Source organism: Phocoena sinus, chromosome 8, assembly GCF_008692025.1.
Source record: "Phocoena sinus isolate mPhoSin1 chromosome 8, mPhoSin1.pri, whole genome shotgun sequence".
Lineage (NCBI taxonomy): Eukaryota > Metazoa > Chordata > Mammalia > Artiodactyla > Phocoenidae > Phocoena > Phocoena sinus.
The window spans coordinates 18,547,121-18,563,590 of NC_045770.1; positions in this window are offsets into that span (position 1 = coordinate 18,547,121).

The window sequence follows — 16,470 nt, forward strand, 5'->3', positions numbered from 1 at the left end:
TGAAGCTCAGCAGCCCGCCCCTCCCCTGGCCCCCTGGTGCCATTGCGCACCCAGGTGGACACAAGTCACTGATGCCTAGTGACCCTCGAGGGCTTCTCAGCTTCCGGCGTGCGGTACCCATTCCTGGGCTTAGTCTGAGCATCGTGCTCAGAGTTTGCATACCGCTGACTCATAGCCCAGAAACCTCAAGGGGTCAGCTTCCCAGGTCATGCCAAGCTCAGGCTTCTGCAAGAGCAAGGAACTGGTTCCAAGCTAACCATGGCTCTGAGAATTGAGTGTGCGGCTCCTTTTCTTGTGGCCAAACCACTGCCCCTGGCTCAGAACAGGTAGGGAACCAGTGCTTTTGGGGACACATCATTTGTATCAGGCACTTGAGCCAGGCACGTTAACTATGCTGGTTCACTGAATCTTTACAAAAACCCTGCCGGGGGCAGCCTGTTCTTTTTTTGTGTAAATGGGGAAACCAAGGCTCATAGAGGCTAAGTAACACACCCCAGATCACACAGCTGGTGAGGGTTAGAGACAGCGTTCAGCTACACATTTTTGGGGGGTTCCCAAAGCCCCAAATGCAATGTGTTCTTTGCATTACCCCTGCCTACTGAGGAGAAGGCAAGAAGCTCACCTCTTTTCCTGAACCCCGGGAGCAGGTGGAGGTGGTGCAGTGCCTCCCAGCGGGGCCAGGGCCAGAATGTTCCCCTCAGGACTCAGATGCTCTCCGTCCTTGCCCTGACCTTGGACAAGTTATTTGACTGTTTTGAGCCTCACTTTCCAACATGGATCACATGGGAATAATACACTCCCTTTCCCCTTCGCCGGGCTGTGAATATCAGATCAAAGCAAATGTGCAGAAGCCCTTTGTCACCAAAAGGGACATGATTATACATGGAGCTTTTTGGTGACAGAATTATCAGCATTAAACTGCCCAGTGCATTCACTCCCTTCTTCCAGAACATGCACCCCTGGGGATCTCGGGGAGAACGTTGATCCCCAAAATGGGCTTGAATGATGTGATGAAGGTCTCACTATTCGGCCAAGAGAAAAGTCGTTTATAATTCCTTTCAGGGTCTGGTCTGGTCCTGGTGGGGAAGGGTGGGGAAAAATCCATCTAAGAGGCAAAACTTTCTTTTGTGCCAGCACAAGAAAGAAAATCATTTTTGGATTCAGGGCCTGGGCAACCTGCGGAGTCCAGGGAACAACGGAAGGTGCCTGGGCTCGAGGCGAGGGCAGGCCCCGGGATGAGGACGGCAGCTCTAGCCAGAATCCTAGACGTTGGATGGGGGAGGGAGGATGGTGTTGGTAATTATGCAGAAGGAGATGATGGGTCCATGTGGACCCCTGGGAAGGACCTGTGGGGCTCCACTCAGTGGGGCTTGTCTCAGGGCTGCAGTGAAGGAGGCCATGGGCTTTGGAGCCCTCCTGAATCCCCAGATGTTCCATCTATTTCCTAGTGGTGGGGTCCCACTGAAATTGCCTCTCTCTTTTTTAAAAAAAAAAAAAAATTTAATTAATTAATTTATTTTTGGCTGCATTGGGTCTTCTTTGCTGCAGGCGGGCTTTCTCTAGTTGGGGTGAGCGGGGGCTACTCTTCATTGTGGTGTGTGGGCTTCTCATTGCTGTGGCTTCTCTTGTTGCGAAGCATGGGCTCTAGGCGCACGGGCTTCAGTAGTTGTGGCACACAGGCTTAGTAGTTGTGGCTCGTGGGCTCTAGAGTGCAGGCTCAGTAGTTGGGGTGCATGGGCTTAGTTGCTCCACGGCATGTGGGATCTTCCCGGACCAGGGCTCGAACCCGTGTCCCCTGCATTGGCAGGCGGATTCTTAACCACTGTGCCACCAGGGAAGCCCTGCCCCCCTCTTAAAACACTTTGTGCTCTAAAGAGGCTTCATCCCTCCCAGAACACCCCTTTCCTGCCACTTGTCCCTCAGCCTATTCTTTCTGGCCTGTTGGGGACAGAACACAATCTGATCGACACCTCCCACTCCTGCCCTTGGTCCTCCAGACCCATAACGGCTTTTCCTGTGCTGCTTTTCTTCATTTTCTGCAAGCATCCACTGAACAGCTGCTCTGTGCCAGGCACACAGGACGGGGACAAATAAACGGACACTTGTATTAATCATACCTTTTCATTTTCTGATGCTTTGACCTCTGGGCCTCGCTGACCCTGGGGGGATTGCCCCTCCCAGGGCTGGCCGGTTCCTAGAGAGAGTAAAGGACACCCCTGTAAGTGCACCTTTCACATGCAACCCAGCTACTCCAGAGCCCACGCCCCAAACAGCTCCATTACTGGGCTCTTACACCCTGGACCACTAACCATCCAGGTCTGGGCACCAGACAAAAAAAGGCGGCCCCTACACGCAGCCCAGCCAATGGAATCATCCTCCAGCCTCCATCCTCCAGTGTCCAAGCCAGAAACCTGGGGTTATCCTGACTCTTCCCTCCCTTCCTCCTCCAATCATCAGAGTCCTCCGAATCCCTCCTTGATGGTCCTTGAGCTGGAGCCTTCCTCTTCTTTCTCACAGCTCCTTAGCTAGGGCTCTCTTCATCTCCCCTTATGCTTTTGGGTTCAGCTGGTCTTCCTGATCTACTTGGCCCTCACTCTACACCACCACCAGGTTGATTTTCCTAAAACCTACATTGGATTGAGCCATTCCTCTGTCTCAAGTCTGTTCATAGTTGACTTGAGTCAACTATGAGGGTAATGTCAGAACTCCTGAATCAAGTACACAGACTCCTGCAAAATCTGGTCCTCCTACTTCTCTGGTGTCGTTTCCCTCACTCCGGCTCTTGAACTTCACCTGCTGCCCTTTGTGTGCTCTCAGAGTTGCCTCCCCACACCTGCCCTGACAGTATCACACTCTCTTCACTTTGCCAGGCCACCTCCTACAGATCCTTCAAACTCGTCACTGATTCCTTCCTCCGTGAAGCTTTCCCTGACTCCTACTTCTCCCTCACCCGGGACACCTTCATCTTTGGTGTCCTGGCACCTCTGCTTGCACACTTCTGACACTGCATGGGCGTCACGGTGGTCGCCTCTGAGGGGAGGTTGTTGGCCTCCCCTCCCATCCTGAGTGCTCTCTGAAGGCAAGGACTTTGCCTTGTTCCCAGCTAGCTGTGGAAAGGACCAAGTTGGTTCTTGGTAAGAGTTTGTTTGATGAGCATGGAAGGTCTGGAGGACATGTAGGGAAGGGACCAGGGCTGTGCCTTGCACTGGTGTCTTCGTTTCATCGCCTTCAGCTGAGAGCTGAGTGTGTCCAGTCAGCTTCCTAGGAAATGGAGACTCTTGCCTGTGCTCCTACGATGGCGATGTGGGTTTTCACCATTAAGTGCCTGCTGGAAATGACCTTTCTCTATGCCTAAGAGCACATCTCATGTTCTGACATGAAGCCATTCTCGAACTGGGGAGAGAGGGAGGAAGGAAAGCCCAAGAGAGGAGTGAGAGGAGAAGGTGCCCACTCTTGGGGCCAGTCCCCTGGCTGACCTGTTAGAGACTAGTAAGCTGCAGGTGCCCTTCCTTTAGAGGAACTGCCCTTTAGAGACTTGTGGGGAATCAAATGGCTTGGGACGGCTTTGGATCGGAGTAAAGAGTACTCTGAGCCTGGCACCTAAGGTGCCTCTCCTGAGGCCTGGGAGAGTTGCTAAGAGGATGAGGAAGTCCCCAATGGATGGTATTACCTACTAAACAGAAACTCTGAGATGCTGGAGTCCCACTGGAACCCTGTGAGCTGTGACACACTGGGTTGTCTGGTCTGCAATCCCCCTGTGGGCAGCAGACCAGGATAGACAGATAGGACAGGAAGACAGGAAGAAGGACAGGGTCTGTTCAAAAAGTTCCATGTGTGTGTGTTTTGGAAGGAAATGGGGAAGTAGGAGGAGAGAAGCAGGGAGGGGCAGCATCCATGTCCACGTGGAAGCCAGACTCGGGGGGATGGGGGTAGTGGGGCTGTACACACACGCTTGCTCCTTGGGGGACTCGTCACTCCCCAGACGTTGTCACCTGTGATGACCCCCTGGCAGGGGTGAGGCGTGATGCTGACAGGGCAGTAGAGTGGTGGTTGAAAGCAGGGCCGCTGACGTCACACTGACCTGGAATCTCAGCTCTGACCCTCGCTGTGAACTTGGGCAGACTACCTATCCTTCCTGAATCCCATATGGAACAATGGGGATAATACCTCCATTAAAGACCCGTTGTGAGAATAAACTAAGATGATGTATGCAAAGAATTTAGCACATTGCAGGCACATCCGCACTCAGGGTCTGTCCCCACCGCTTGGATCGATCTTCCCCCAGATGGCCACAGGGTCCCCATCTCAGGTCTTTGCCGTTCTAAAAAGAGCAAACCCTCTCTAGCCCTGGGGATACCTGATTCCTTTTTCTGCTTTATTTTTACCCATAGTACTTATCACCATCTAACATAGTATATATTTTCATAGGCTACATGAAGGTAGGAGTCTCTGTCTGTTTTATTTGCTGCTGTATCGCCAATGTCCGGCACATGTAATAGACATTTATGGAATGATTGCCTCATAAAGGATATCATTAAACTGTAATTACAGTAAGTCCCTTATATGCAAAGGAGTTCTGTTCCGAGAGTGAATTCGTAAGTCCAATTTGTTCGTTAAGTCCAGCAAAGTTAGCCTAGGTACCCAAATGACACACTTATAGTACTTTCCACACAAATAATACATAAAGAACAAACACAAAAAATAAAGAAAACATTTTTAATCTTACAGTCCAGTACCTTGAAAAGTACAGTAGTCCAGTACAACAGCTGGCATCCAGGGGCTGGCATCGAGTGAAGAGGCAAGAGTTACTGACTGCAGGAGGGAGAAGGGCTGGGACATGGTAGAACTGAAGGACTGTCAGCAATAGGAGATGGAGGGCAAGCTGCAATTTCACTCACCTCTGATGTTGATGCAACGCATGTTCGCATCTTTGAAAGTTCACAACTTGAAGGTTTGTGTGTAGGGGACTTCCTGTATATATACTAATTACTGGACATTTTTGCTATGTCATGGCCTGCAGAATAACCAGATCTCCTGGACCGCCTTGCCAAGGATCTAGGTCCCAAAGTCAAAGGGGATCTTCCTTCTCTTAAGCACCAGACACGAGGGAAGGAAGATGGAATTCATACAGAAACTTTAATCATCAGTGGTTCTCTACCCTGGTTGCATGTTAGAATCACCTTGGCAATTACCTTAGAAATACCAACGCTGGACCTGGTGCCAAAAACTTGGCTTCTGTGCACTAGTGCCGAATCAAATCTCAGAGACAGAGTTTTGGGTGAAGTAGAAAATAACAGCTTTATTTCTTTGCCCGGCAAAGGCAGACATAGTGGGCTCCTGCCCCCAAAAACTGTATGTCCCAACCCAGGGGCATATGATGAGGAGTTTTACACAATGGTTCAAGGGTGGGGTTGCTGATAAGGAGCAGAGTGTGTGCAGGGCCTGCACTCCTTTAATCTGGTCTCAGGTGTCTCCTAATCTTGATGAGCTCCTCTGGTTACTTTAATCTGGCCTCAGGTGGCTTCCTGGCTGCTCCTCCCTTGTCTCTGCATCCCCTCCCTTCCCTGATTAGCAATTGTTCGAATCTGCCCTTTGGAACTCAGGGAAGGTCGTGGAGGCTGGAGTCTGTTCCCTACAAAAAACAGGGAACAGAAAGGATTCCATGCCCAGGAGCCCCACAGGGTCCTGCTCGGTTTCAGGCCTGCTTCCAGAAATTCTGATTTAATTGCTCTGGGATGGGGTTCAGATTTAAAATTTATTGGTAAGCTTCCCTATTGATTCTGATGTTGGTGGTCAATAAACTACATGATCAAAGCTGCTGAAGGCTGGAGAGTGAGCTGGTCTTGCACAGAGGCTGACCATTGAGGTTGGAAGAGGGGTGGAACCATCTCAGGATAGGCCACGGCTGCGGGAGGATTGAACATTCCAGCTCCTGCTTAAGGGGATAAGAGACATAGCCTGGGGGAGGAGAACTTGTGTCCTGCATCTACAATCTTGAGTTTATGTGGAAATCAGCAGAGTATACCTGCAATCAGGTGGAATGCTAAGGTGGGAATTTACAATAAAGGGACAATGAGCCTGGGTCTAGGATATTCTGGATCCCTCTACTCACTGAGGTGGCCTGAGGTCACTGCCCTTACCCCACGCGATGCTTCCCTCTCCATCTCCTTCCTCCACATTTCCACATTTAGCCAATGATAGAGATGCACAGACTCCTGTGACCTGGAGTGAGGCTTCTTCAGTCCCAGTCACACGCAAGTGGGCTCCACAGAGGGCGAATGTTATCACCTTCCCAAGCTCTGTGCATGTGTATCTCCTTCATTCTGCCTGGACTTCTGTCCATTAGATCCAAGCAGAAGCCTGCACGTACAGACCCATGGTTCTTTAGCATGCACCAGAATCACCTGGAGGGATTATTAAAATGCAGACTGCTGGACACGCACCCCCAACCCCTCCTCCCTGCCAGAGTTTCTGATTTTGTAGGATTAGGGTGGGCCTTGAGAATTTGCATTTATAATGAGTTCCCAGGTGGCATTGCTGCTGCTGGTCTGGGCAGCACACTTTGAGAATTTCTGCTTTAAAAAACAAGGTCCTTTCAGTCTGGATTTTCTGGATGTTAACCCCATATAGGGTGTCAATAAAAAATTAATCAGGGAACTTCCCTGGTGGTGCAGTGGTTAAGAATCTGCCTGCCACGGGCTTCCCTGGTGGAGCAGTGGTTAAGAATCCACCTGCCAATGCAGGGGACATGGGTTTGAGCCCTGGTCCGGGAAGGTCCCACATGCCGCAGAGCAACTAAGGCTGTGTGCCACAACTATTGAGCCCACGTGCCACAACTACTGAAGCCCAGGCGCCTAGAGCCCATGCTCTGCAGCAAGAGAAGCCACTGCAAAGGAGAAGGCCACACACCAGAACAAAGAGTAGCCCCACTTGCTGTGACTAAAGAAAGCCTGCGGGCAGCAACGGTAACCCAAGGCAGCCAAAAAAAGAAAGAAAGAAAGAAAGAAAGAAAGAAAAATTAATCAGTCTATCTAAGAAAGAGATGGAAAATTTTATTCGAGCCAAATTGTAGATTACAACCTAGGAAAAGCATCTCAGAAAGCTCTGAGAACTATTCCATCCATTAGAAGTCAAAGCACAGTTATGTAGGTTTTTTGAGACAAAGGTCTCTCTCTCTCTCTCTCTCTCTCTCTCTCTCTCTCTCTCTCTCTCTCTATATATATATATATATAAACATCTTTATCAGAGTATAAGATCAGATTTATAACGAATGGTATTTTTTTTGTAGATATTTTACTTTTTTTTTTTTAAACATCTTTATTGGAGTATAATTGCTTTACAATGGTGTGTTAGTTTCTGCTTTATAACAAAGTGAATCAGCTATACATATACATATGTCCCCACATCTCCTCCCTCTTGCATCTCCCTCCCACCCTCCCTATCCCACCCCTCTAGGTGGTCACAAAGCCCCGAGCTGATCTCCCTGTGCTATGTGGCTGCTTCCCACTAGCTATCTATTTTACATTTGGTAAGTGTATATATGTCCATGCCACTCTCTCACTTCGTCCCAGCTTACCCTTCCTCCTCCCCATGTCCTCAAGTCCATTCTCTATGTCTGTGTCTTTAAAGGTTTGTATATTAAATGATGTATTATTGACAGTTTGCACAATTCAGACCTGCAAGTACAAAGTGGTGGGTCATCGTGACCCCATACAAAAGCAAGAAGGAATGTTTTCTTTTAAGGAGTCGTCTTGTTGGTACTGGGAGAACGTTGCTCTTTATGGCTCAGCAGGTATTTCTGCCAATGGGAGAGGTTTGGTCGATGCATAACGCAGGTGCACAGTGCACAGCAGAGGGGAGAGAGGAGGCCAAAGGGCTGAGAAAATTTTTTATGTTTAAGTTTTTCTTGTCTTGCCATAAAATGTGAATTTTATTTCACGAGGGAGAGTCAAACCCTGACACACTCCTGGAAACCCAGGATATAAAGCTGTGCACCTTGTCCTCTCTTCACAGAAACTACATGAGAAAACTCTTGTTAGCCTCCATCAGCATCTCCTCTAACCACTGCAAAATATAATCCTTTTCTTCCTACTTTTTTTCTTCTGTTTCTCAGCCCTTTTCTCTTTTCTGGCCCTCATTTTTCATCTTTTAAAATATTCTAAGCTATTCTATCACTCGGCTGTTTCGTTGCACATGCTGAATTCTGTGCCTGGAATTCCCTTTACTTTTCTCTGTCTGGCTGATTTATTTACCTCTTTGGGTTTGAAGGAACAGGCAGTCACTCAAATTACTTTATTTTACAGGGATTTTATTTTAAAGACCCCAACGAGAGGCTGAACAGGTTTCAAAAAGAGCAAAAACAGTTGGGTGGTTCTGATTTCAGAGCGGCTGAAGTGACAGCAGCAGCAGAAAGTTGTGTGTCTTTCTTCTAATGTTTGGCCGCTAAGTGACTCTGCGACTCTCTGTAATGTGCTCCTTGCTCTACTCTCTACCAAGTAACTTATGCTTCCCCAATAGTCTATTTTTTCATCCTCTCTATAGCTTCTGCTTCCTTTCCTTCATGTTATTCATAGTTTGTGCTTCCTCCTAACTTTGGTTGCCATGGCTCAAGTTCCACCTCACTGATGTTCTTTCAGATAGGGTGGATGGATTTATAAAGGCTGTTTCAATGGATTTATAATTTGTATGACAGTAAAAGTACAGGAAGTGGTCAAGGAATAGAGCTATATTGGAGCAGCTTTTGTAATCTATTGAAATTTAGTTAGTATTTATCCAACATAGATTGTTTTAAGTTGGATGTTAATTGTAATCACCAAGGCAAGCACTAGGAAAATAACTCAAAAAACAGAATAAAAGAAACAAAGGAATTAAAGTGGCCTACTAGGAAATATCTTTTTAGCACAAAGAAGACAGTAATGGAGGAATAGAGGAATAGAAAACAAACAGAGAAAACAAACAGCAAAATGCAGATGTAAACCCTACCTTAGCAGTAATTACATTAAGTGTAAATGGACTAGACACTACAATCAAAAGGCAGAGATTGGCAAAATGACAAAGACAGAGAATGGCAAGAGAAAAGGATGTCCACTCTTACCACTTTTATTCAACATAGTATTGGAATCCCTAGCCAGAGCAATTAGGCAAGAATAATAAATAAACGGAATCCAAATCAGAGAGGACAAAGTAAAACTGTCACTATTTGCAGGTGATGTGATATTATATATATTGTAGAAAACCCTAAAGACTCCATCAAAAAAGTGTTAGAACTAATAAATGAATTCAGTAAAGTTGCATGATACAAAATCAATACACAAAAATCTGTTGCATTTCTATACAATAACAAACTATCAGAAAGAGAAATTTAAAAAGTAATTCCATTTACAACTTCATCAAAAATAATGAAATACCTAAGAATAGTTTAATGAAGGAGGTGAAAGACCTGTATATTGCACAGGAAAGGAAACAACCAACAAAATGAAAAGGCAACCTACTAGACAGGAGAAAATATTTTCAAATCATATATCTGATAAGGGACTAATGTCCAAACCAAACCAAACCAAAAAAAAACTTCTACATCTCAGTAGCAAAACTCAAACACTCCAATTAAAAAATACGTAGAAAATCTGAATTGACACTTTTCAAAGAAGTCATATACATGAGCAAGTACATGAAAAGACACTCAATATCACTAATTATCAAGGAAATGCAAATCAAAACCACAATGAGATATCACCTCACTCCTGTTAGAATGGCTATTATCAGAAAGACAAGAAATAACAAATATTGGCAAGGATGTGGAGAAAAGGGAATGCTCATGCACTGTTGGTGTAACCACAATGGGAAACAGTATGGAGGTTCCTCAAAAAATTAAAAATAGAAGTACCATATAATCCCACAATTTCACTTCTGGGTATTTATTTGAAGAAAACAAAAACACTAACTTGAAAAGATATATACACCCCTGTGTTCCTTGCAGCATTATTTACAATAGCCAAGATGGAAACAACTGAAGTGTCCATCGATTGATGAATGGATACAGAAATTATAACATATAGATATGGATCTATATATAAAATTCAGATATAAGTTATAAAAAAAAGAGTGAAATCTTGCCATTTGCAACAACATGGGTGGACCTTGAGGGCATTATGCTAAGTAAAATAAGTCAGACAGAGGAAGACCAATAGGTTGAATGGAAAAGGATGGAAAAAGACATTCTATGCAAAAAGAAATCAAAATAGAGCTGGAGTGACTATATTAATATCAGATAAAATAGACTTTAAGACAAAAATATTTATTAGACAAAGAAAGACACTTTATACTGAAAAGGTTCAATTCCTCAGGGAGACATAACAATTATAAACATATATGTACCTAACAAGAGACCTCTAAAATACATGAAGTAAAAACTGGCAGAATTGAAGGGAAAATAGACAATTCAACAATAATTGTTGGAGACTTCAATACCCACTTTCAATAATGTATAGAACAGCTAGACAGAAAATCAATAAGGAAATAGTGAAAACACTATAAATGAACTAGACCTAACAGACATCTATAGAACACTCCACCAATTATAGACTATACTTTCTTCACAAGTTCACGTGAAACATTCTCCAGGATAGACCATATATTAGTCCACAAAACGAGTTGTAAAAAAAAATAGACAATAATAAGTTTGGGTGAGGTTGTAGAAAAACTGGAACTCTCATAAATTGCTGGTGGGAATGTAAAATGGTGCAACCACTTTGGAAAACAGTTTGACAGTTTCTCAAAAGGCTAAAATATAGAGTCAACATATGACCCAGCAATTCCACTCACAGGTACATAAAATATATGTCCGCATAAGCACCTATACATGAATATTCATAGCAGCATGATTTGTAGTAGTCAAAAAGCAGAAATAATCCAAATGTCCAACAAATGATGAATGGGTAAATAAAATGTGATATAAACACACAATGGAATATTATTTGTCAAAAAAAAGGAATGAGGTACTGATACGTTTTATACGATGGGTGAACCACGAAAACATTGTGCTAAGTGAAAGAACCCAGAAACGAAAAACTGCATGTTGTGTAATTTCATTTATATGAAATGTCCAGAATAGGCAAATTTACAGAGGCAGAAAGGAGATGAATGTTTGCCAGGGTTTGGGAGTGAAAGGATGGGGACAAGATTTCTTTGCGGTGATAAAAAGTCATATAATTAGATAGTTCTCATGGTTGCACATCTATCTCTGTGAATACACTAAAAATGACTGAATTGTATACTCTAAAAGGATGAATTTTAATGTCATATGAATTACACTTTAATAAAGCTATTGTAAAAACGTATTATAAAATTCATGGGCCCATATGAGGTATAGTAATTTATCAGTGAATATTTAGAATAATGGGAAAAGGAGAGGTACTTATGAATTTGTTTATTGTCCAGTCTGGGCACGTGAAGAGTCTTCATAATCAACTCTTCCTCTTCAGGCCCAGGAGCCATCTCTTTGTGTTCTATATTGTAAAATTTGCAGCTCCTGGCTAATTTTATATCTCCTACTGAGAAAAAGTAAGCTTTGATATTTTTATGCACAATTCCATGGCTCTTAGGAACGTGTTTGCGTTGAAACAATGCAATCGTCTTGCCTCTGGAACTCCCTAATACCATGTAGTTAAGGTTGGTTTGCATCATTACTCATGACCCTGCATCATCTGTCATACCACCTGTGAGTACCGGCTTCTAATGACTCTCTCAAAGATTGGTACTGTGCTTCTTTGTTGATGATGGCCACAAATGCAAGTCTTACCCAGAGTCTTCAAGAGATTGTGAACAATACTTTGTATTACGTACGTTAAATCCATCCTTTGAAATTTTATACCATAAACTTTAAACAGCACATTTTACAAACATACCTTCTTTTGACTTTGCTTGGCACTTTAGAATATGATTTCTTTCAATATTGACTTCACTCCTATTCCATACAATGCCACCTGCAGGGAGGATAGATGAGGGACCTGTGAGTGTAAAAGGAAGGGCAGTCCTTTGTCTGGGATGGCTTAAGACCAACCTGGAGAAATATCCATCAGAATCAAGAGAGGACATCGATAGGAAAAGCCTATTGGCAATATGGAGCAGTGATCCCTAAAACCTTTGGAGGAGATGTCAGCCACCCCCAGAGGACTGCCTGATATGAAGCATGGAATCTGTGGGAGTGGGGTGGGGTGGGGTGGTGTGCTACTGGTAGGGGAGCTTGGGTGCCCCATTGCCCTTGGGTATTGTAGACTGAAGGCAGCACCATGGATGGAATACAGATGGGTGAGAGCTGTTGCATACCTCCCCAGCCCCCTTCAGGCCCAAGGACTGGTGGTGGATTTTTGGTGCTGTAGAGTTCTGAGCTCATCTTGTGTCTGACATGAGTGAGAGTCACCCAAAGAAATATGACGGTATCATTCTGTCCACCTAATTTTGTACAATCCCATGAAATAAATACCACATTGGCCAGTAGAAGCAATGCTTTTGCCAGGCTGCGCTCCTGGAGCCTGGGCCTGCCTAGGAAACCTGGGACAACCACATTGGTGCAAGACCTCTAGCTTTCAGGATATCTGGCCAATCTCACATATAGGAGGCTCTAGAGCACCCTGAAGGAAAGAAACAGGGAGCAGAGCCTGTGAAAAGCCTAGTCCAGGCTTGGGGTGCCCCAGCTGGATGATATTGCTAGCCCCCAAAGGTCTCAAGCATCAGAGAGGAAGCCTGAGGTGTGGGGCCTGGGATAGGGGCCCTGCTGGCTCTGATATAAGGGTGCTGCTGTTCTCAAGTTCACTTCTCACTGTCAACTACCTTATTGGCCCAGTATTTCTTGGTTTAAAAATTCCAGAGAGGGAATCTGGTTGTCCTAGGTAATTATTTTTGCTCTGGTCTGGTGGTACTCAAAGCATGGTCTATGGAGCCCCTGGGGTCTGAGACTTTTTCAGGGGTTCTATATGTTTAAAACCATTTTCATGATTATACTAGTTTCATTTGCCTTATCCACAGTGGGGGTACTTGCAGTGATGGCACAAAAACATCGTGGATAAAACTGCTGGCACCTTGGCACAGATCAAGACAATGCCACCAAACCATTCTAGTAGTCGTATTTTTCACCACCATGCACTCGCAGGAAAAAGAAAAAGCTAGTTTCACTAAAGTATGTCTTTGATGAAGCAGGAAAGAGTATTAATTTGGTTATATCTCGACCCTCGAGGACATGTCTTTAAGTCTGTGTGAAGGACGCATATAATGCTTCTCTTACACACTGAAACCCAGTGGTCATCTCCAGGAAAAGCACCGTGTGACTGAGCTCCAAGCTGAACTCACCGCCTTTTCACAGAACATCATTTACTTGTGAGATTTATGGACAGAAAAACTATGGTTATTCAGATTTGATATTTTGTAGATATTTTCTTGAAAGTAGATGAAGCAAGCCTGCCACTTCAAGAAAATAACTGGTGGTGTTGACAATGATGACATTTGAAGTTTCGAGTAAACATTAGGGTTTTGGAAAACTTGTATCCACCATGAACTGGATAGCTTCCCAATACGTAAAGACTTTTCTGATTGGCGGTGATATTGATGAATGTGACTTTTTGGATATAGCTTAATAAAGTGTGTCATTTGAAAAAATCTACATACGTCAATAAACCGGTATTTTCCAAATGACCAAGAAAGGATGTTACACAATCATGCCCGGGTAAAAAGATCCAGTACTTTCTCTCCAGTACTGCAGAGACCAATAGATTTGAATGTAACAGAGTGTGAAAAGTTCACTGATGCGGTTTCAGGTTCTACAACACAACAAACCTTTGAGTCGAGTTTCGATGACGTATTAAAGAAGACGGTCCACAATAATCTGAAAAGGCTTTTAACATACCCCCCTCTTTTCCAGCTGCATATCTATGTGAGGCTGGATTTTCTTTGTACGTATCAACCAAACAACATATCACAACAGGTTGCGTGTAGGAGCAAATATGAGAATCTGTCTTCTAGTAAACCAGACTTAGGGAGATTTGCAGAAATGTAAAACAGTGCCATTTTTTTTTTTGGGGGGGAAATTTAGTTGGCTTTCATAAAGATAAGTTATTTACGTTAGGATATGATGAGTTTATTTTTATGTTCAAGTTAATTAATGAATAAACATTTTCAGAATTAGAAAATTTGGTAAATATTAATAGATATAAGCCCGATAAATGAAAGTTCTCTGTCTTCAATAATTTTTAATCATGTAAAAGTATCCCGAGACCGAAAATTTGAGCATTGCTACTCCATGCCATGCTGGAGAGCCAGGGGCGTGGTGGCCTTCTGTCAGGCGCCCATGATTATGCAATGTTGATGGTGTCAGTAAGACAGGTCATGACTGTGCATTCAGCAGGTCATAGCTGGGCAGCTGGCCCTTAGAAGGAGCTGTAGGTGTAGTAGGCACCATGACCAAATAGCCAGCCTACTGACCGACCTCAGTTCATCCGCCGTCTCCGGGAAGCTGGAGCTCTCTTGGGCTAGCTTGGCCATTCCCTAGCACCTTGTCAAAGCTCAAAGCCTTGATGCCTTAGATGTTCAATTAGAACATGCACGTGCCTTTACCATAAGAGTGTGAGTCTCCTGCAGACAGCGACCTGCTCTTATTTGTGTCCCCAAGTTAGGAATAAAGGGGTGAAGGAACACACATGACCCCTACCTTCATGGAGCTCACAGTCTGGTGAGGAAAATGAAACAGAGTGCTACACACGTAATTACACAATTACGAGCTGTGAAGGAAAAGTACAGCGTACCAGGAGGGAATAGAATGGAGGAACCGAATTTAGATTAGGGTGGTCAGGGAAGGCCTGCTCCAATGACATGCATTCTAAGCTAAGACTTGAAGGGTTAGGTTTAAGGTTAGGACTAGATCTAGGGTCAGCCAGGCAAGGAAAGAGCCCTGGCACGCCTGGGCCAGTGTCCTCTTCTAGGCACGAGGGACAGCGTATACCAAAAGACTAGGAATGTTTGAGGAAACATGATGGATGAGGAGGGATGAGAGGGCACTGCAACCTGGGACAAGGTCTGAGGTGGTGATGGGCCAGAGCATGAAGGGTCTTATAGGCCTTGTAAGGGATTGGGATCTTTTTTCTTTTTCTCAATTTAAGTGGAAAGTTTGAAGCAAAGCAGGGGACGCTGTGAGGAGATATGGTTTTGCATTGCTCTTTCTAGCTACTGGGGGGAGAAGAGGCTGAAAGGGGACAAATGTGGGAGCTGAGAGAATAACTGGGGTTCCACTTGGGAGATGATAGTGGCCTGGACTAGGGTCATGGCAGTGGAGGAGAGAAGTAGAAAAATTGAGATATATATTTTTTTCCTTTTTCATTGAAGTATATTTGCTGTACAATATTATGTTATAGGTATACACTATAGTGATTCACATTTTTAAAAGTTTATACTCTATTTATAGTTATAAAATATTGGCTATATTCCTTGTGTTGTACAATATAGCTTGTAGCTTATTTATACCCAGTAGTTTGTATCTCTTACTCCCCTATCCTTATATTGCCCTTTCCCCCTTCTCTTTCACCACTGGTAGCCACTAGTTTGTTCTCTATATCTGTGAAGTGTGCTGCTTTTTCTTATATTCACTAGCTTGTTGTATTTTTAGTTCCACATATAAATGATATCACGTAGTATTTGTCTTTCTCTGTCTGAATTAATTTCACTTAGAATAATGTCCTCTAAATCTATCCATGTTGCTGGAAATGGCAAAATTTCATTCTTTTTATGGATGAATAGTATTCCATTATATACATACCACATCTTCTTTATCCATTCATCTGTTGATGGACACTTAGTTTGCTTCCATATCTTGGCTGTTGTTATAATACTGCTATGAACATTGGGGTGCATGTATCTTTTGAATTAGTGTTTCGATTTGTTGGAGAGATAAATTTTGGAGGTAGAATATTCTAGGCTTGGTGAAAGAAGGTGGGAGGGGGGATGTAGAAGGAAGGGTGGCAAAGATGTATCCTGGATTTCTAACCTGAGCACCTGGAGATGGGAATGTCATTCTTAAGATGGGCAGACTGTGAGAAGAACAGATCGGAGGGGAAGATCATACGTTCTGATTTGGACTTGCCAGGGGTGAGGTGTTTTCATTACAGGAAACAACCTTCGTAGAGGGACTGGAAGTCAGACTCTGGGAGCCCAAATAGGTAAGGTTGAAATGTTCCTGGTGTGGGGTGGGCACTCCCTGAGTAAACACTCGTGTCTGTGCTCTTTGCGGGACTACGTAGGGCTGCTTCCTCTTGTGCACTGAGTTTCTCTAGAAGTTTATTTGTATCACCCAGCACTCCAGAGCTCCTATGGGGAAAGCTTGGGAGGGGTTGGCAATAGGGGGGTGGGCTCAACTCCTTCCCCCCTAGGCTGACTACACTCCTCTTGGAGGTTCTAGGCATCCTGGAAGGACACAAAGGGGAGAAGGGA